This window comes from Anticarsia gemmatalis, chromosome 12 (assembly GCF_050436995.1).
Source record: "Anticarsia gemmatalis isolate Benzon Research Colony breed Stoneville strain chromosome 12, ilAntGemm2 primary, whole genome shotgun sequence".
Lineage (NCBI taxonomy): Eukaryota > Metazoa > Arthropoda > Insecta > Lepidoptera > Erebidae > Anticarsia > Anticarsia gemmatalis.
This window is the reverse complement of record NC_134756.1, coordinates 10,522,906-10,543,092: the sequence shown is the minus strand read 5'-3', so window position 1 is coordinate 10,543,092 and position 20,187 is coordinate 10,522,906.

The window sequence follows — 20,187 nt, the reverse complement described above, 5'->3', positions numbered from 1 at the left end:
TAGATATAATCAGAAAATAATAATGTCATGATCAAAATAAATTTAGAGTTCATTAAGCATCACCTGTCATAATACGTACCAAACAAAAACGCGTAAGTGATTCTTGTACAATCAACCCTTTAGAATTCGTTAAGGGTAACACACACTACACGGTTGCGGGTCGTGTGCGATTCGGAGCTGGAGTACGACGAGTTTATTTCTAAGTAGTGAACCACACACAAATTTTAATGTTACACTTCAGATTATTTGAGCCTTTTCCACGCCCGCTACTACAAAAACCGCGTGGTTTTCGTATTTGTCGTAACCAATGTAGCGGGCATAATATGTACCTGTACCCATATTTTCTGTGAAGACAATGGCACGCGCCACTCTCGCGTTTAAAACGACACGCTCTCCCTCTGTGTGTTTCACACTTCAAAGTCGGGTCAAAGTCAAAACAATACACCTAATGAAAGTCAGACGCGTTAAGTGCTAAAGTAACGCTATAAACACTATTAAATGTGTTTCTTTTATATAATTAGTGTAAGCTCCTACTTAAATAATATTTACAAGGGGATTACGTGTATTAATGTTTATTCTAGTAACACGCTAAAGCGATAAAGACGTAATCTTTGTGGATTTCGGTGAGAGATGTTTGTGAAAATCAACAGTTTATTTTTTATTGTGAATAAAATATATCAAGTTTATGGAGCGAAATCACGCGTGTTGAATATTTCTTTTTTATATTTATTAGGTTTTTTTGTACCCGAAGATTTAGGTACGTTTAATACGACCACGTTTTACCGTTTCCCAGGTAAGGATCTAAGCCTATTTGCCATTTAACGGGCAAGCAGTATGTTGATAGGAATTTTCTACTAAAGTTGGCAAGCATATTAACACTGCCTGGGAATTAAACCCGAGGCATCTTGGTAAACAATCACTCACACTGCATCAAATACACCCCCACGCATCATTATCCATCACCAAAGTAAAAATTATGTTGCTGTTAGTAAGTGGGCAATACGATTTAAATAATTCAGAAAAATCTATCTAATTGTCCCACTCAAGCCATTCAAAATATAAATAGTACGTAATACTTTTTCTGAAATGATTTAAAAGTTAGCTAGGTAAGGTTCCACGAATCCTTGTTTTCTAAGAAAATAGGCGGTCTACTATATTATTTTGTAAAAATATAATAGTTTTGTAACAAAATAAAAAAAAAACAAGAATAACAAGTAACATAGTATTATTCACGGCACTTCGTGCGCATGCAAGCGAATGCCTTTCATCAATTACAGCAATAACTAGAAAAACCGGCTAATGTTGGTAACATTTTTAAATATATGTGGCTAATGTTCGCTATTAAATTGTGATTGGACACGAATGGGCTCAATTGCCAGTCCAGTAATTATGTTATTTGATTTAGAATTTTATTAGTTTGAAGGTTTTATAAAAATATTCATTTAAATTTCAATTACCTGTGTAAAACTACTAGCAATTTACAATTTCAAAGGTCGTCGTTAAGGTAATTTTGCCAATCATTTTAGCAGTTGATACAAGAAATTCACGTATAAAACATCTCACAAAATGTCTTCTCAATGACTTTTGTTTCACGATTGATAAAATATTTGCAAAATAATTTATTTTAATTCTAATGCCTATTCTTCATAATACATTTTTAAACCGTCTGTAACATTATAATGAAATTTTATACTTACGGTAAATATTTTCTTCATTCTTTATGCAGAAAAGTCAGGCACCTACATTAGCTTTTTAAACATGGACTTAATAGCAACATACGCATACTTTGATCATGTTGGTAACATGTCCGCATTGTACACGCACTTGTTATAAATTCTCTATTTTATTTTATCAAAACTTTAGCAGTAACATAAATATTTTCGTATTTTTTCCATTGTTATTCACTCTATGTTTCGTTTGAGCTTTGTTTTATTTACTATAATACGAAAAGCGGTTAATGTTTTATTTTTTCCTATTCAAAATGTTTTTTTAAACCGCAATTTGAATGTTTTTTTACAATAACATTAGATGTTAGTCGCATTTTGAATGCATGATATTATTTCCCATATATCTATTGCGGTTGCATAAACGTATACCGCTTTACAAATTCTATACCACATTATCAAAAATCCAATTACACTTCGTCTATCCCAGTATCAAACTATCTCGAAACAAAATCATTTACGCAGTTAAAAACTCAAGAGACCTAGGTCATAAACCTAGAAACATAACGACCGTTTTATGTTGGCATACAACGAATAAAATTAGTGGACAACTATAAACTTAGGTACTAACACTTTATAGAACATTAACAATTGATAAACCAAATTGTAATAATAAACTTTACTACTCGTACTAAAATGTTACTTTATAAAGTTTCAAACAATTATTTTGTACTGGTTTACAATTTACGTACTTGTGTACTATAGCGCGATTCTCTACAGTCAATTCCAACGAGTATCGAGAATTGACATTTCAAATGTACTGCAAAAATACTTACTACGCCATCCGCTAGAGGCGCTGATTCTATTTTCATACAAAATTTATCGATTGCTATCCGGCTGTCGATACTCGATAGTAGTAGAGAATCGCGCTATTGTCATTGTAGTTACTACAACAATTCATTGTTCGTGTGAACATGTCGAAATGTCAAATGTGATTGACATTTGGATGTCCATTTCCCATATTACATAAACTACATAAAATTTTATATATCACGGTAGAGATTTATTTAGCTATTGCAGTGTTGCAAAGTATTTGTACTGTTTATTATATTTAAAGCCGGTCGTACACATTTGTTTTGTTAAGATCTGTGGATTACAAATTACTCTCTTTCTACCGTAATTTGATTTGCATTTCGAAACTCTGTATCATCTGGTGATATGTGCTCGTTAACCTTTACTGAAACTGTTTGACAATTTCACCCTCTAGTTGTAAAGCACAAAACATCAAACATCATTGACATTTACACGCTACTAAAACAACTACTACAACAGCAAACAATCCTTTCATCCCACACTATCGGAAGATATGCAGAAATCGATAAGCCATCATTGAATAATTAACGTGAACCCCAAATATATTGACTTGAGGTCCGCGATGTAAACACATTATGTATTCTGTAAGGGTCATTGTTTGCCGCTACTGTAAGTGGCGGGTCAAATGTTGAATGCCATCGTGGTGATACGGGATGTCGGAAGATTTTGATATGTATGTGACGGTTTTGACGGGGAGAGACAGTTTGTGTTTGTGGAACTCGTATTGTCCAATTGTCAATTTGATAGTGTTTTGACATTTGAATGTCAATATAAAATTAGCTTTTACTGACTTTGTTTTGTATCTGTAGCGCAATTCTATATAATCTGTACTGTCAAGTTTGACATTTAGAATGTTCTGCCAAAATAGTTCCTACGACGCCCGCTAGAGGCGCTGATCAGATTTTCATACAAAAATTCACGATGACAAGCTGGTTGTCGGTAGTCGATGGTAATAATGAATCGAGCTACTGTAAGTGGCAGGTCAAATGTTGAATGCCATCGTGATACGTGATGTCGGAAGATTTTGATATGTGACGTTGAATGGGGAGAGAGTGTTTGTGTCTGTGGAACTCGTATTGTCCAAATGTCAATTTTGATAGTGTTTTGACATTTAAATGTCCGTATAAAATTATCTTTTATTGACATACTGTGTTGAAAGAGATTCGTTTGTTTCTGAGGTTGATTTTATAACAGCATTGTATTTGACTCTCTTGATATATTGACTATATAGTAACCTACCTATTAGCATAGTATTTACTTTGTGCAGAAAACCTATATGATCTCCATGTTCATTTTAATGTTGTAATTAACAAGTATCTTAAAAAAACTGTTTCTGACTAAATCGGCAAGAATAAAATGATTTAAAAATAAGTAGGTATGTGACGGGATATTATTAGAAATTGTAAACAAGAGGAAAAGAGAAAAGTTATACGTACTTCTAGACTTAAAAAGTATTTCAGCAAGAAAGTTAATTGAGGAAAAGTTATTAGATTAAATCCACTTATAGAAATTTCTTCGCAATTGACGCAACCGTTTACATCAGGGGTCAAAGCGGTCAATACGCCAATTAATCAGCATACTTAGTTCAATTTGTATTTTACATCAGTTATATAACTGAAAAACTTCTGGGTCTTCTTTTAGAAGGGAAGATGAGATAGATCTTGAGGCCACTCCACTCTGTCTATAATGCTGGTTAGGAATCTGCACATACGTAAAAAGCCTTTGATTTTTAATATTATCTCTTTTCGTGTCGTTTTCCCGTTCTATATCTTATTTATGTAATAATTAAACCTCAGAGATTCCACTACACTGTACCGCAAAATACATAGGAAAAATTCCATCGACATTTTAATTAGCAATTTGACTTTACGTACAATATTAAGTTTAATTTCCTTATAAGATTCCTTGTAACTGTCAGTATTGAAATGTTATATATTTTGATATTTTCTGGGAAATGTTAAGTCAAAATGTATCTTTGATATACTTTAAATATTTTTTCATAGAAACATGTGGTTTTACATATACTTTCAGGATTTAATTGCTTCAAGTGTTGTGAATTGCACGCAGATCCTTTAGTTTTAGTTGTAAAATAGTATTTGGGTATGTTTGTTAAAACAATAAAAATAGGCTTTAAAATATTCAAGGTGTTAATAAGAAAAAAATATCGTTGCCGAAACTCAAAACGCAACTAAAATTGACTCGATTTAAGCCATTACTACAGAAAGAGCTAAAATATAACTGTTTGAACAGTTTTCACAATTTCGACACATAATAGACCACGAAATAAAAAACCAAGACGCTTTGTAAAGAACACTTCTGCATAATTTCTTAGCCTTTCATAATTTAGCCTTTGTTCTTGCCTGATGGGCTGCTTTTAACTAGCTGTACCGCGCAGCTTCACTTGCTTACAAGCCCCAGACACTTTTTTACTTTCATATAAATAAAAGAACTAGTATTTTTGAACAACATTTTCACCATCATTATAATATCATATCATTTGGATTGTGGTCAACTTAGTGTCAAAGTTGTTCAAGTCGCTCTTGTCGTCGCTTAATGGCTCATATCTTAATAGACAATAACCAGAAACGACTTTTTACGTACTTTCCAAAGCACGGAGATGCCCAGTTTCATGTGCTAATATGGGTTTACCCATTTAGGGGTTGCTTAACCTACAGATTGTTGATTGTTCACCGATCGATCACCGATCGACCGTTCAGCGCAATTGGTAATGAAACCCACAAGATTTTTAAAAATGGACATATTTAAATGTTTAGATTCATTAAAATTGGTTCAGCAATTTAGCTATGATAGCGTACAGACATTCATTATATTAGTTTGTATAATGAACCACAACTCTGAAAGGTTGAAGAGTTTTGTGCACAAGTTTTAATAGTTCCACTCACTAGGTCAGCCATCGATTATCGTGGAGTTAACTTATTTACATAATATTTTAGCTCAAGTTATATGAGTTTTCTGTACTGTAACTTAAATTGCAGTTGGTAATTTCTGTTAAAAAGATCCATCACTCGGTCCCTCATTGAGATGATTGTTTTAAGCTTTACATTGTACAGCAACGCGATTCTCTACAATCGATATTTGGGAGTATCAAGAGTTTGACATTTAAAATCTTCTGCAAATATAGTTCCTACAGCACCCGCTAGAGGCGCTGATCAGATTTTCATACAAAATTTCTCGATAGTCAATAGCGGTAGAAAATTGCGCTACTATAAATAGTATTCAACTATTTCTGTCCGACTGAATTACCTTTTCCATAGTAATGTTTATCAATTGTCTATAGTCGAGACATTTTTGAAATGTCTTACGAAATGTTTGAGTATAATGTGATTTGAGATAACTGTAAGAAAATACTTTACATACATGTACGATACAATAACATACAAATTCACATCGTTGCATATTTACACGTTTCATAGCAAGAACATTCTAGTGCTACTGGTAGTCTAAGAAGCTACCTATAATAGAGACTTGAGCTACCTTACCTTACTGATCATTTACCGTCGAGCACAACTGGCTACAAGCGCTTCAAGTTTCAAGTAATTACCATATCCATATCTTCGGACTTAGTAACTCCGAGTAGTTTGAACAACAGTGTCCAACAGCTGAAATATTAATAAGGCTTCGATTTTGGAACAAAATGTAGCATGTGTTGCTATTAATATCTTGAGACCTTTTCACTGAAGTTTTCAGACGTATATTGTTTGGCTGTTACGTAAAAATAATGTGCAAGAAAATGAATACTTAATATGTGGAAAAGTTGTCTCAGGTGCGATTCTTTGACCAATTACGTGGGATAATTATGCTTAAACTTGTCTTCAATAGTGACAGCTACGCATTGGTTCGGCTGGCCTTATTAAAATAAACAATTATTTTAAATAAATTTTAAAAGTAGCAAGTAACTTAAACAAATTTACTGTTACCTATTTGATAAATCGCAGATGTAAATTTTCACTTAAATCAATTGGAACAATATGTGATCTTTATCTACAATCATAATTACGTATGTATTTTTATAAACAATGTATCGAAAAGCAAAATAATATTAGAAAACCGTTTAAAACTCCATGTCCAGAATTCGATATAACAAAATTTACATCCAAAAATATTCATCCCTCTAAACACATCTGCATCTTAAAGAAAATAATAATACACTCTATAAACAAAGCCGACCTCATTAAATACCTCATCTCGAACTTAAATCTTAAACCTTTGAGCCTAAAATCTAATTTCATCTTTCAATACTTTGATTCACTTTGTAAATCGTTTGAAACTTTCCCATTTCAATATGTAACACCATTGAAAATTAAATGTATTATTCATGAGTGTTTAAAAAATTTAGTTGCATGACAAAAATGTTCCATGATTTATTACTATGGGGTGTGCCACGGATGTTGAGAAGGCTAGATACGACTAATTGCAAGTCAAGAAGTGCTTAGAGCGTACTTTGATAAAAAAATACTATTAATTTGCTGAAATATAAATATTGCTATCACCAAAGGCACACATTTTAGGTAAGTGATTAAAATGAGAACAGTATTAAAATGCTAGCCTGTATGACTTATTTTAGGTGATGAAATAATATCATATGTTATTATATTCTGATGGAACATGAATCGTGTATCACCAGACGATGCGTTATACCAGAGGGAATAAAATATCGCACTCAAGCTATTAATATGATGCTGCATTACTCGTTAGAGTAAACCAAATGTCCTAAAGATTGTTGTGCGCTGAATTTAGCGTTTCGTATAATTTGGGGCTGATCTTTTCTTTGTCAATTTTAAAGTTTTTTAAAGATATGAATTTTGGTCAATGAACTTAAAGCTTGCACTATCTAGTTAAGTCTCTATATCCATGTAGTATATAATGGTGCAAGGCTTATGGTAATCAGTGTGTCGTTAACCTCTCAAGCGCCCGGCCACCGTGTCACGGTTGAATGTGCTACCCCCGTCAAGCGTCCCGCCACCGTGGTACGGCAAAACGATCTTACATTAAAAAAACGTAGAAATTAAATGCTAAAACTATGTTTATTCCTTTCAAACATATTTGACATTGAAGCTGATGAAACGAGACGACGATCTAATGCACACACTTGAATAAGTGGTTGATATAGGCCAGAGAGCACCTTAAACAACATCTGACCCAACGACATGTTCCTTTATGACCAATATTGTAAATACTTTTTTTAACTAATTTTAAAGATTTGAGTATATTTTACAGTTGGATTTTAATGTCATTATTCATTAACTACACGATAAGACCTTCCGTCATATTATTTTTTATGCCTAAAAATATTTTTTAGACTTTCTTCAAACACATGCCTAAAGCACACAATATTCAGATTAAACCGACTATTGTACCACCACTATCAAATATTATTTGTGGTTTATTTTTTTAATATATAGCAAATTTTATGTAGATTTCAAATATATAAGGTATGACTAGGGTGTTAGTATCAAAATATGACGGAATCGGCGCTTAAACGCCAACCGCCAATTCAATTTCGCGCGCCATTTTTGGCCTGGACGCTTAACGGTATATTTGAATTTTGACGTGGGGCGCTCGAGAGGTTAATACAGCACTCGATATGGGGTGATGTGGCGGTAAAAGCTTTTAAAATTTACCACTTGAGTCATTTGTTGCAGTGACTTATATGAAGTAGAAAAGAAAGAGAGAAATATAGCTATTTATAATTGTGACTAAAGTTATCTTCTAGAAATTAAGATGGTAGATACTCTCGAAAAAAAACCCTGTCATCATTTCCTTAAAAAATAAATTCTTCTGTCCCAAGTATCGTATCACAAACGTATAAATATTAAGCATAATACAGTCTCGATATGGGGTGATGTGGCGGTAAAAGCTTTTAAAATTTACCACTAGTACGAGTAATTTGTTGCAGCGATTTATATGGAGTCTTTAATATTCTTTATTTCTATAGTATCTGGGGCTGCAAGGTTAGACAATGCAATTTATTGTCTAGTTTTCATGCAGACAATGAATTTGATATAGGCATTTAAGAGAATGCGTACGTAAAAAAACTTTTTTTTAATGTTATTTGTTGTAGTTTCAATGCTGTTGAAAGAAATAAAGCTATTTAAAATTGAATCTGAAGCTATCTGTAAGAAATTAAGATTGTTGATACTCTCGAAGAAAAGGCCACCTTCTCATCATTAAAAAAAATATATTTTGTCCCAAGTATGGTATCGCAAACTTATAAATATTAAGCATGAAAACATTCCTTCAGAATTATTCATCACAAAACTACAAAACTCTAACACAAAACTCATAGTCAGGTTAATTGGTAAAACTTTTAAAGGCACAATTTATTAAAGTTAATTCCATTAGAAAAACAATTAGTGCACTAAGTTCGTACAGTTTCAAATTAGACAAGTTTTTGTCAGACGATCACATTTATGATTCAAAAGGCTAAACTCGGGATATTGTTTAAATGTATTAAACCAGTAGCACTATTCTCTACAATAAGAACCATCAAGAATCGAGAGTTTGACATCTAAAATGTACTGCCAAAATAGTTTTTACGACGCCCGCTAGAGGCGCTGAACCTAATGTCATACATTTTTTTCGATAGCTAGCCGGTTGTCGTTAGACGATAGTGGTAAAGAATTACGGTACCGTAAATTGTTGTTATTCTCTGGTTTCTTCGTACCCCTACAAAAAAAAAAGGCTTTTATGTACGCTTTTGAAGCGTCGTTCATCCGTTTAAGATGTAAGACTTAAGGCTTGAAAAAAAAAATGCTAGAATAGAATGTGTAATATGTATGTAGCAGTATAATTATAGTAGGTATATGTATGTAGTAGGTACTTTCCTTCTATAATAATCAATATCAAATTATAATAAGATATATAATAAGAATACAGAAACATTGCTTCAGAATTTAAAAGCACCACCAAAAAAACTATAACACAACACACAAAAACAAGTTAGTTGTCAAAATTTAAGTTAATTCTATTAGAAAAACAATTAGTGCACTAAGTTCGTACGTTCAAATTAGACAAGTTTTTGTTGGAGAGTCACATTTATGATTCAAAAGGCTAAACTCGGGATATTGTTTAAATGTATTAACCAATTAGTGTGGGATCCTACCCGCTTTGCCGGCTTAGTGTATGGCCTTTGCTTTAGGATTGTATGGAATTAATAGTCCGTATCGAAAAGTTTTCCGTTGTTATCTTTTATTTTGATGTAAGGGATAATAATGAAAGAATACCGCTTCGGATATGGGTATATTGGGTATGTTATGATTAGGTAAATAGTTTAGCTTTTTTTTTCGAGTATGACAAAATAGCCATTACATCCAAAATAAATCACGTCTTAAATAAGTCCTGCTTAATGAAACGTAAGTTCTTTGTCATTTTGTTAGTATTACGTTGCTAGCTTATTTTTTACATGTGTCTTTAGTTTAGTTTAACTATCACCACATAGTTTAACTAATACCACTTTACCCAATCTGGGAATCAAATCTGAGGCTTCATGATCAATAATCGTATTTACTATCACTCAATCTACAGCAGTCATGTGAAGAGCTAAACATTGATTAAACAAATCGCCATACAAGGTTATAAACCTGGCGCTAACGGTGTAAGCTTGGTTGAGAACATCGTAACCAACAATATGTAAGGGCTTATTGTGTGCAACGCAGCGCTGAAGTTATCATGTACCGGTAAGTCTGGGCTTCAAAACTGTGCTACTGCGTCAATGTAATGTTAGTACAGAGGTTCTCAATGTGCGGTACTAATTAGAAAGTGGATTGTATCAGACCTCAGTAAGATCATTCATGCGCTTATTTACTTGTTAAGTTTCTAGTAATCTAGAGTACAAAGAAAGGAACGAATAAATGTTATATAGTTTTATTATAGATATATTATATTAAAGAGCATTTACGAGTTTATTATTCTAACTAGCTGACCCGCGCAACTTCGCTTGCGTCACATAAGAGAGAATAGATCAAATTTTTTCCCGTTTTTGTAACATTTTTTACCGTTACTCTGCTCCTATTGGCCGTAGCGTAATGATATATAGCCTATAGCCTTCCACAACAAATGGGCTATCTAAAACTGAAAGAATTTTTCAAATCGGACCAGTAGTTCCTGAGATTTGCGCGTTCAAACAAACAAACAAACAAACTCTTCAGCTTTATAATATTAGTATAGATTAGTATAGATTTACATAGAAAATGCTGCTCATGTATCAGTACTTAACTGAAAATGAATATCCTATTTCTGAGGTCAAACTGATAAAGAAAGACTGACTAGAGATTCGAAACCCAGATTTTATCGACAGGTAATTGCATGCTCTACCACTTAAACTTGCAAACAGTTGAAATTATTTTTATTTTATCTTTTAATAAGACAACATGGACTTTTTTACAAACATACAAACCGACGGGCACAAACTACAAATCCCACAAATAATTGTTCCGCGTGGGAATGGAACTCACGACCTAAACCAGTGCGAGATACAGTTTTTAAACATATACCTTTTAACTGCAACAAAGTTAAACAAAAATATTCCCAATCAAGTTTATTTAACGCCAAATAAATCGCAGTGCACATTAACCAGCGGGTATCAGTACCGTATCGGCTGTGAAGGCTTTCGCGCGTCGCCAATGATACGGAAACATTGTACGGACCGCCCTTATCTCAGTGGTTCCGTACTGCTTGTTTGTTTCGTTTATACTTGTGAGGGAATGAGATGATTCTGTTTAATTATTAAGTTCACATAATTTTGGAATGAGGTCAATTTGCAAAATAACCATACTAATTTAAATATCGACTAAATATTTATTTCACAAATGTCTAAAGAAAGTACTTAAAATTGATAAAAAAATAGTGCATTTACAAAATAAAATAACTCGAGGGAAGAAATGGCAACAAACACACGACGCTTACTTAGTTTTGTCTACAAAAAATATTTTGAAATAACATGAGATTAAAATTTTAAATATCTCACCCTAAGTGTTGAGTCAAGTAAACTTATTTATTACTATAAGGCAAAATCAGACTCGATGCTGACTTGAATTGAAGATTGAAGAATTTCTTATCCGTGAAAATTGGGAAAAAGTACAAAATACACTAAAATAAAAACAACATAAAAGTAGCATCAACAACATAAACACAAGCTACAAAATAACAAGAAAAGCGCGTCCAATTATAAAACACAATTCAGCACAATCATTCCCTCACATACCACAATACCATTAATCAATGTTCTTCAGATGTCTTGCGCGTAAATAATTTGTTCATACATTAATATTACCCTTCTCAATATCCAAATGTTCACGTCAAATGTTAATTTACCTACACATGTAATATTCAGGTGAATTGTTTGGGTTAAAGTCCCATATATGTGTTTAACTATTTATGCTTTCGAAGACGTGGAGAAGAAACTTTTTAGACGGCTTTAAATGCATTTGGTCATTTTTATTACCAGTCGGCAGACAGTGCCGTTGTCTACAAATAGATTTTGTTAATGTTGTCATGCAACAGTAGTATAATTACTTGAGGTACAAAAGTTAGGTGACACTAGGTTAATCACTAACCATACGAAAAGAAGAAGATAATTTTAGGTTTTGATTTTAGTTAATAATTCATTTTATATTTACCTTTACGAAATCGTAATCATTTACGTGTTTCGAATTCTGCAGGATCTGGTAATAAATTTCCAAGTAATTAGGTAACCTTCCAAAAGGTTATTTATAGAACAACTCACGAAAGAATAATCTAAAAAGAGTATGATTAAGTAAGTCTCTTACAAAACCAGTTTGGAGTCTAACAGGAATACTTCGTTACATAAACTCCTTGCGAAATTCAAAAGAACGTAAAGCCCTGCAAAAATAACTTGGAAGTAAAATAGCTATACTGACGAAACCGAACGTTTTGCAAGAGGAAACCAATTTACTGCGTAATTCAGCGAATTTAGATTATTCGTTGCAACATTTAATTTGAATGTTTTCCTCTTTCCGATGTTCCAAGAGCCCTCGTAGACCAAGGAGTGCTCTAATTCAACGAAAAACGAATACTCAATGAAGTTTCTTACCACAATGCTATGCGTTTCGAAATTTCATTCGAAGTTCGTACAATAGCGAGTACGATTGTAAAATGCTCATTTGGTAATGTTGGGAAACGCCGTTAACTATATTTATTTTTTATTGACGTAAGAGTGTTTTAATTAGTTAGCGAGTAAAAATATGCAAGTGCTAATAATATATTGCAACCATTACATTTAAACCTGATTACGTGTTGAGACTATCTGACAAAAAATATTCTTTGTATATCAGTGCTCTTAGTACTGACAAATTTTCTATATTCAATTTCTCGGTAGGTACTTAAATGTTGGCTCGAAAGTGAGTTATATATTTATAATCTTGTACCATAACAAACAAATATCAGTACTATTCATTACCAACTTGTCCATTACATAAGTGCGTACTCGCTTACTAATCCGATTAAACTATTCGAAAATAAAAGTCAGCAAGGGCTTCAAAGGTTTTTTCTCTAACGTACCCTAAAAATAAAGTCTCCTTCGATACTAATTCAATTTTCTACTCGACTGCGTGCACTTAACGAGAACTTCTTAATTTGACGTGCTCGATATTTTTTTATTGTAAGAGCTACTTGTTTCGTTGTTCAACAAGTTTCGTGTTTCCGTGTTGTGTATTTTTTGCTTGTGATTTTTGTTAAAGTATACATTCAATACTTTATGGATTATTCATACGTAGTCTGGCGGGAAATGGCTCAGGTATTTAGTTCATCTACATAGAGGTATTGTAGGAAGAAACTTCATTCGTTTGAAGGTATAAATGAATGTAAAATACAATTTTCTAATATTACTTATAATGCCGTACTCATGGGAAAGTTAAGATCTCATAAGATTGGCAGCCAGTTAAACGAATTCCAGAAAGATTTTGAGTAGTATTATATCAATAAAGATGAGTAGAAAACCGATTACTTGTTTCTGCAAATTAAATAAGCTTATTGTACCGTGGAATATGCAGATAATACACCTTCCTACTATTATATAGTTCACATTGTACGAAAATCTAAGACTCGGATAGAGCCCAATGACGCGGCCGAACCACAATCTCGTTGCGGTCTAATATCGTCTTTGTACGTAACTACATAACCAGGAATATGTGTACGAGTATGAGGGAATGATTTTCGAGGAGACAGAGGAGAAGCAATATTTGGTTTCTTTATCACATACTTTACGTTTATGAACAGTTCCTTGCAATATCAATTAGTGTATCAATCGCATTGTAAATCATTTGGCGATTGAAGGGAGCATCCGTGACTTTCATGCTAACTTTTGTTATGAAACTTTATCTAATTTACGAACAAGTGGATATCGGAAACTGGAATTGTATTATCGATCAATTGGTTTTTGGTTCTAAGTGGAATAAGTAACTATTATTTTTGCCACTGTAATGAGTTTTCCTCAAAATATGATAATTACAGAAATCCTACAGTCATTGGCGGATAAATAATAATTTTATACAGACATCGGAAAATGCAAAACACAAACGTACTGAAAAATATTAAGTTTCGTTGTAAAGTGTTATACTAACTCTCACTTTTTATCATAAATAACTTTACATTTGACGTCGGTGTAAAAAAACCCATTAAACTCTTACAGAAATTCGCCGATACGAAACAAAATACTGAATTTTCATACAATTTATTAAAAGACAGAAAAATAAAATGTGCATACTGTTTGTTTGGTGTTTTTACCTACGATACGCGAAACGCAAATATGTACAACACTTTAGCTTTGGTCCGTTTTGTGCTGTGTTTGATCAAAATGTTGACTTTCAACGCAAATATAACATACTCTTATGATGGATACCATATTTAAATTTTCATATTTCATGGAAAAGTTTGTTTTATAGTGTCGAGACAGACATAAAGTATAATTTTATGTGTAAGTAGTTTGGTTAAGTAGAAGTTTAATTTAAAATGTGTTACTTTAATGGAGTAATAGTGTATTTTAACTAAGTTGCCTTACTATGTTAATTATTCCCTGCCGTATATTCACATATTAAAATTGTAAAATTAAAATAATACATACGTACAAACAGACACAAAATCACGCTTTCTCCACATCTAGGTAGGCAGAGACCAGAAAATCGTAGAATGAGCGTTTATTAATTATATCGCAAATGTCTGAATAAAATCAAATAAAACAAAATTTCCAACTCATGTTAATGACAAACTTTACACAACATATCGTAAAACTAGATAAGGCGTAGCTTAATTCAAGTCTACTCTATTATAATCGCTTTTCAAAGCGGCACACCTATTTAAAAATAACCTAAATTCATGCATTATGATATCAATAAACATGCAAGTTGTGAGCACGACATCTGACATCGCGTGCGACGCTTCCGTGCGTCTGTGGAGATCACAATCAATATGCGTTATGTGTACTGTACGCTGCACCCTTTTTGTTTTTCCTGGTTAAAATTCTTCCTGCTGTATGAATAGGAAAATTCCTGGTATAGCTGCGGTGTACTTGTGGTATTGAAAATGATTGTTATATGAGACTACTAGAACAAGTTCAAACTTTCGGTACAGTTGTATCGCCTATTTAAAAATGTTTACCCTTTATTTTATTACTATTTCAAAATTTATTCAGAGCGTAGGGCTCTTACCTAATCTATTACGTCGAAAGTCCTTAAAAGCTAGCTCGATGGAGGTGGAAAACCGTCATTCAGTGCGTCTAATTTTTATTTGATGTTTGCCCTTAGTTTCACACAGTCATAGTGGTTGAGTAGAGCCAGGCTACAGAACCAGTACCACCTAAGGGAAATAAATAATCTTCTTTAAAATTCTATCTTATGATATTCTTTTCCATGTTTTAAATGTCCACGCTACATGCATTATTTATAGGTAATTAATTTAACACAAATTAACTCGACTGATTAACTTTGTTGGTTTGATTGACATTTACGGCCGGTCTTGATGTATTGAGTGGATTGCATATAAATGATTATTATAATAATGTAGTTCAACTATATTATACGTTGTAATTTTGTTTTGAACTTCAACCTTACGTAAAATTATTTGCGCTTAACATGAATTATTAATATAGTTTCTAATACCTAATAACGAAAATAAATATAAAAGACTTTGACTTAGTACAGACAGTTTTCTTTTACTGATCAATTACTCTATTAGTACCTTAAGTTTTTCAACTTTACTTTTATCATTGAACTTTTTGGTATTGATTCAATTATAAAAGGCTAGACTAACGTGGCGCGGTCGAAAGTGTATCCGTCTGTTTATCAAAGGTTCGATTTCTGGGTTGACCCAAGTACTATTGATATTTTCTGATAGATTCTTCAATAACTATGTAATAAAAAATGTTGAGTTTAATAAAGTGCCAAGTAAATAGCGATAAGTTCGCCCCTCTTTACAAGGACCAAACACTGATAGCAACAAAACGTGAAACGTGGGTACATTTCATATACTTCTACCTACTTTTTTGGATACAGCAAACGGTTTATTTGGCGTTATTATACTTTTGTATTTTTCTCTTAGTTTAATTTAAGACTTCGTATCCTCATCTTATAAGCCTGTCAACGCACAATCCCCCACAATCCATTAATAAAGCTTTAGAAGTGAAATCTTTCGCTATCAGCTTCGATAGTGGATGGTTCACGATCAATATGTGCTGTGCGTCTCTTCAAAGGTACGGACATTTTTCTCGCCGTACGTGCGTAAAGATGCCAGCGGCAACAGCGACTTTGATTTTGCTCTGCGTTTACACCGCAATGACGTTTTTTGTTTCATTCATGCGGAATTAGAGAACTTTTTTTGGATGTAGCGTTTGCATGACGCTTGTGTATTAAAGTTTTAAATGTATCTGTTGGTTAACTATTGTTTGGAAACAAAGTTACTTGCCATCTAGTCAGTTTAAGGCGCGATATTTATTGACATTTGAGTTCTAGACCACGTTTGGACAACTATGGTGGAAATGGATTTGTATTGGTCAACAAATACATTAATTGTTTAGTTTGATATTGTTGCTATAATACAACATGGTCTCGCGTATACTGAATCTAAGCTTACTTACTCATATTAACTGGACAGCATAAATGGTAGTTTCATTCGTAAAAATAACCTTTTTTGTTTCTTCAGTCTGGCTCATAAACAAAAGCTATCAAGAATTTTTCAATCTAGGTATTTTATGTATTTCACATGTTACAAGTCTTATGAAGCTTTCAAACATGTACGTTGCCCAACTTCCTTGCATTACGTCTAAACAATACACATAAGTTGTCACTACTCGCTTGCCTGAATTGTGAACACAAAATTAGGTAAGCTCTGAGGTAGTTAATATTATTCTGAATTTAATGAAATAAGCATTACAAAATACAAAAGTTAGTTTTTTTACGTTTTTTTAGTATCCCCGTATCTTAATTGTTTGCTTTTTTTTAAATTATTATCTTAGTAAGAATAAACCTCGACCATGGGATTCTGAAAACAAAAATAGAACTGGAATCTTCAATACCCAAATTAGGAAATGTAAGTATCGATCTGTAAAATATACAACATCTCAAATACCTAAACTGGAAACGCATTTTGTACTATCTGGGACCCCTTCCACCTAGATTAATTGAGGGCCAACTCTTTGTAAATACTATTTAAGATATAAAAGCACTTAATAAAAGATAATAGCCGCAAGACACAAGGTCTATCATATTCGACTGGTACGTTTGTAATCTTATTTTGATCTATCTATGTAGATAGGTATGATCCCAGTAAGGGATCTTGGATTACAACATGTAAGCCCATATCTTGTCTATGTATACAGACCATACAGATCCTGTTGCTGTTTCAATCTTGGAATATAATACGAACTTAATTCCCGAATCCGGAGAACCCTGGATCTTAAGATCAGGTTACAAGTCGACCTAATATAGGGAAACATAGGGATCCAAGCTTCTATATAATAGGCAGTTAGAAATACACTAAACATAATAATAAAAAAAAAACAAAAAAATATAGTTCGGAGTACGGTAACGTGACCAGTAAACAGCAATAGATTCAAGTCCTTATTATATGAGACTAACATTTTTAATGGTAAAACGTGGGTATATTTCATTCACTTCTGTCTAAACATTCGGATATACTTAAAAGACGTGATATTATGATTTTGATATTCCGTAAATTTAGAGAAAATAATAGTGCATGGTTTAACTTAAAATTCTGCGGCTAAGTTATGTCCTAGATTCATGATGACTCTTAAAAAAATACCATGTCTGTAAAATTTTCTTGAAAGCTGTTACGTACGTAAATAAAATTGATTATACCCATATTTTTATAAGTTACCAATTTTTTTTTTGCGTTTATATGATATATTGTGACCCAAATAAAACAAGCAAGGCAAAATGATAAAAACACTACATATTATCAACATTGCGTGACTCACAAAAATAAATATGACACGTTACGTTACGGTGTAAATAATGATATTTAGGGGACGTTTCGCACTTGACACGCAGGCAACTGAGTACATAGCAAGAGACGGGAATTCTTTGGTTATTCACTTATAGTTGAACAAATAGTGTTGGATTTTTATCTTTCTTGTATTGGGGTACATTTGTTAGAGTATTTTTACTTTGACTTTTGAATATTGCAGTATTTATGCGACATACACGAGACAGTTTCGTTGTGATAAAAAAATTGGGGACAAATATTTTTTGTTTCAAAGCAAATAAAGTGATAAGGGATGACACTACCTTGATAGCTGCATATTACACTAGCTGACTAAAATATTTGTGGATTGCTAAATAAAAATAATATTAACCCTAAGCAAATATTACGATAATTTTATCGAAATATTGCAATAATTGAAAATATAAGCAAACAACAGTTTAGTTTTTATACATTTTTTTGCTGAAAACATATAAACAACAACACATCAAAAACTTGACCGCAAACAATTTATATTTTACGTTCAACGAACCCAAGATCCGAAACTTTAAGATGTACGCGAATAGATAAATTAATAATGAACCAGCAAATTGGGCGTAGGAATGACAGGCGCGGTCAAAACGAAGGGTTATTCACCCCTGTCTTGTGACAGTTATGTCCAGTGCGTGACGAATTCAATAAGGGTCCGTAAGGTCTAATATCAAAATTGAAAAGGAAATATTTATGGAATCCTAGATTAGTGATAGGAAGTCAACAAATATGGGGACGGAATTTGACATGACACTTTTTTTGTGATCGTGAAGTAGATAATTAGGTATGCGACACCGTAGCCTTGACAAGTAAAGATATATTTGTTTTATTAAAAAAATAAAACCGTTTAAAAAGGTCCTCATTTGTTTTTCTAACGTTATGTTGTTATTTTGCAACATTATTCCTCGACTCAGGTTATCAGACCATAAAAAATCTGATAATATTAAATCGACATCGATTATAATTTTACATTAGTCAATTACAATTATGTACGTTTTATAAAAAATATTCTTAGACTATATAGAAAAGTCCAGTTAAAACAATCTAAACAACGAATTAACGTATCATGAGTTCATTAGTTATTGGTTATTTTGAAATCAATGACCATCACCATCTAAGTATTTAGACAGCTAGCTGTAAAAACAAGTGCAAAATAACTAGCAAAATGTTCAAAATTTTATATTTTAAAAACGTTTTCTAAGAACACGTATAAAAAGATGAATCGGTAATAGATTCTGGTTTACGAGCGGGCAAAGATAGCCTACTTTATATCTACACGGAAACGTTTCACTGCGATATTGATATTATATTATGTATGTTCAATTCAAGTTTCTTTTAAAATGTATGAGATTCTTTGTAGTTCTTCATGTTTTGACTGTAGAGAATAGTATTGGAATTCTGTGAAAAGCGAAGAATTTTTAGAATGCAAGTGAAACTGAACCAACTGTAGTATAATCTAGTTATTCAGAATATTTTTTACCATTATTTTGGGGGCTTTTGTAATACCAATACTTATTTCATATATCAATAACGCATTATACGCATTACGCAGACACCAACGTTGCGTAGCAAAATTTGATACTTTATTGGATAAATTATGTCATAGTTAAAACTCACAAAATTTAGGGGATCTTCTTCCTAACGCAAAATGGAAAACCAAAATTAATTCCGAAACTGCAACATTTCCCAAGGAAGCCCCCAAAAACCCCTCAAAAAATAATATCCCCCCGATATTTCAAAACTGGCCGGCTAGCGATTTTGTTTAATTATTTCCACCGGGAGATTTATGTACCGTTAAGTGTCAACGTCAATATGAACGGCGACGGGGCGGAAAATAACTTGCAATTTATTCGGCCCGAACTAGCGGTCCTATTCTGTACGCGTCAAACTCGGTGATGTGGTAAAAATGTATGGATCACATAGGAACGTTGTCCGGTAGTTTATCTTTATGAATGATGGGTTATTTGGTTAGTTTAGGTGCTTTTTTAGTTTGGTTTTTGGTTTTGAAATGTGTTTTTAGGCTTTGGACATGGTTTTAGGGTTAGCGGGCATTGTAGTCATATTGTATCGATATTTTAGTGACTTTTTGAAGTTTTACGTTGTTACATGTTACGTGTAAGAATTAAATATCTGGTTTACGATAAAACAG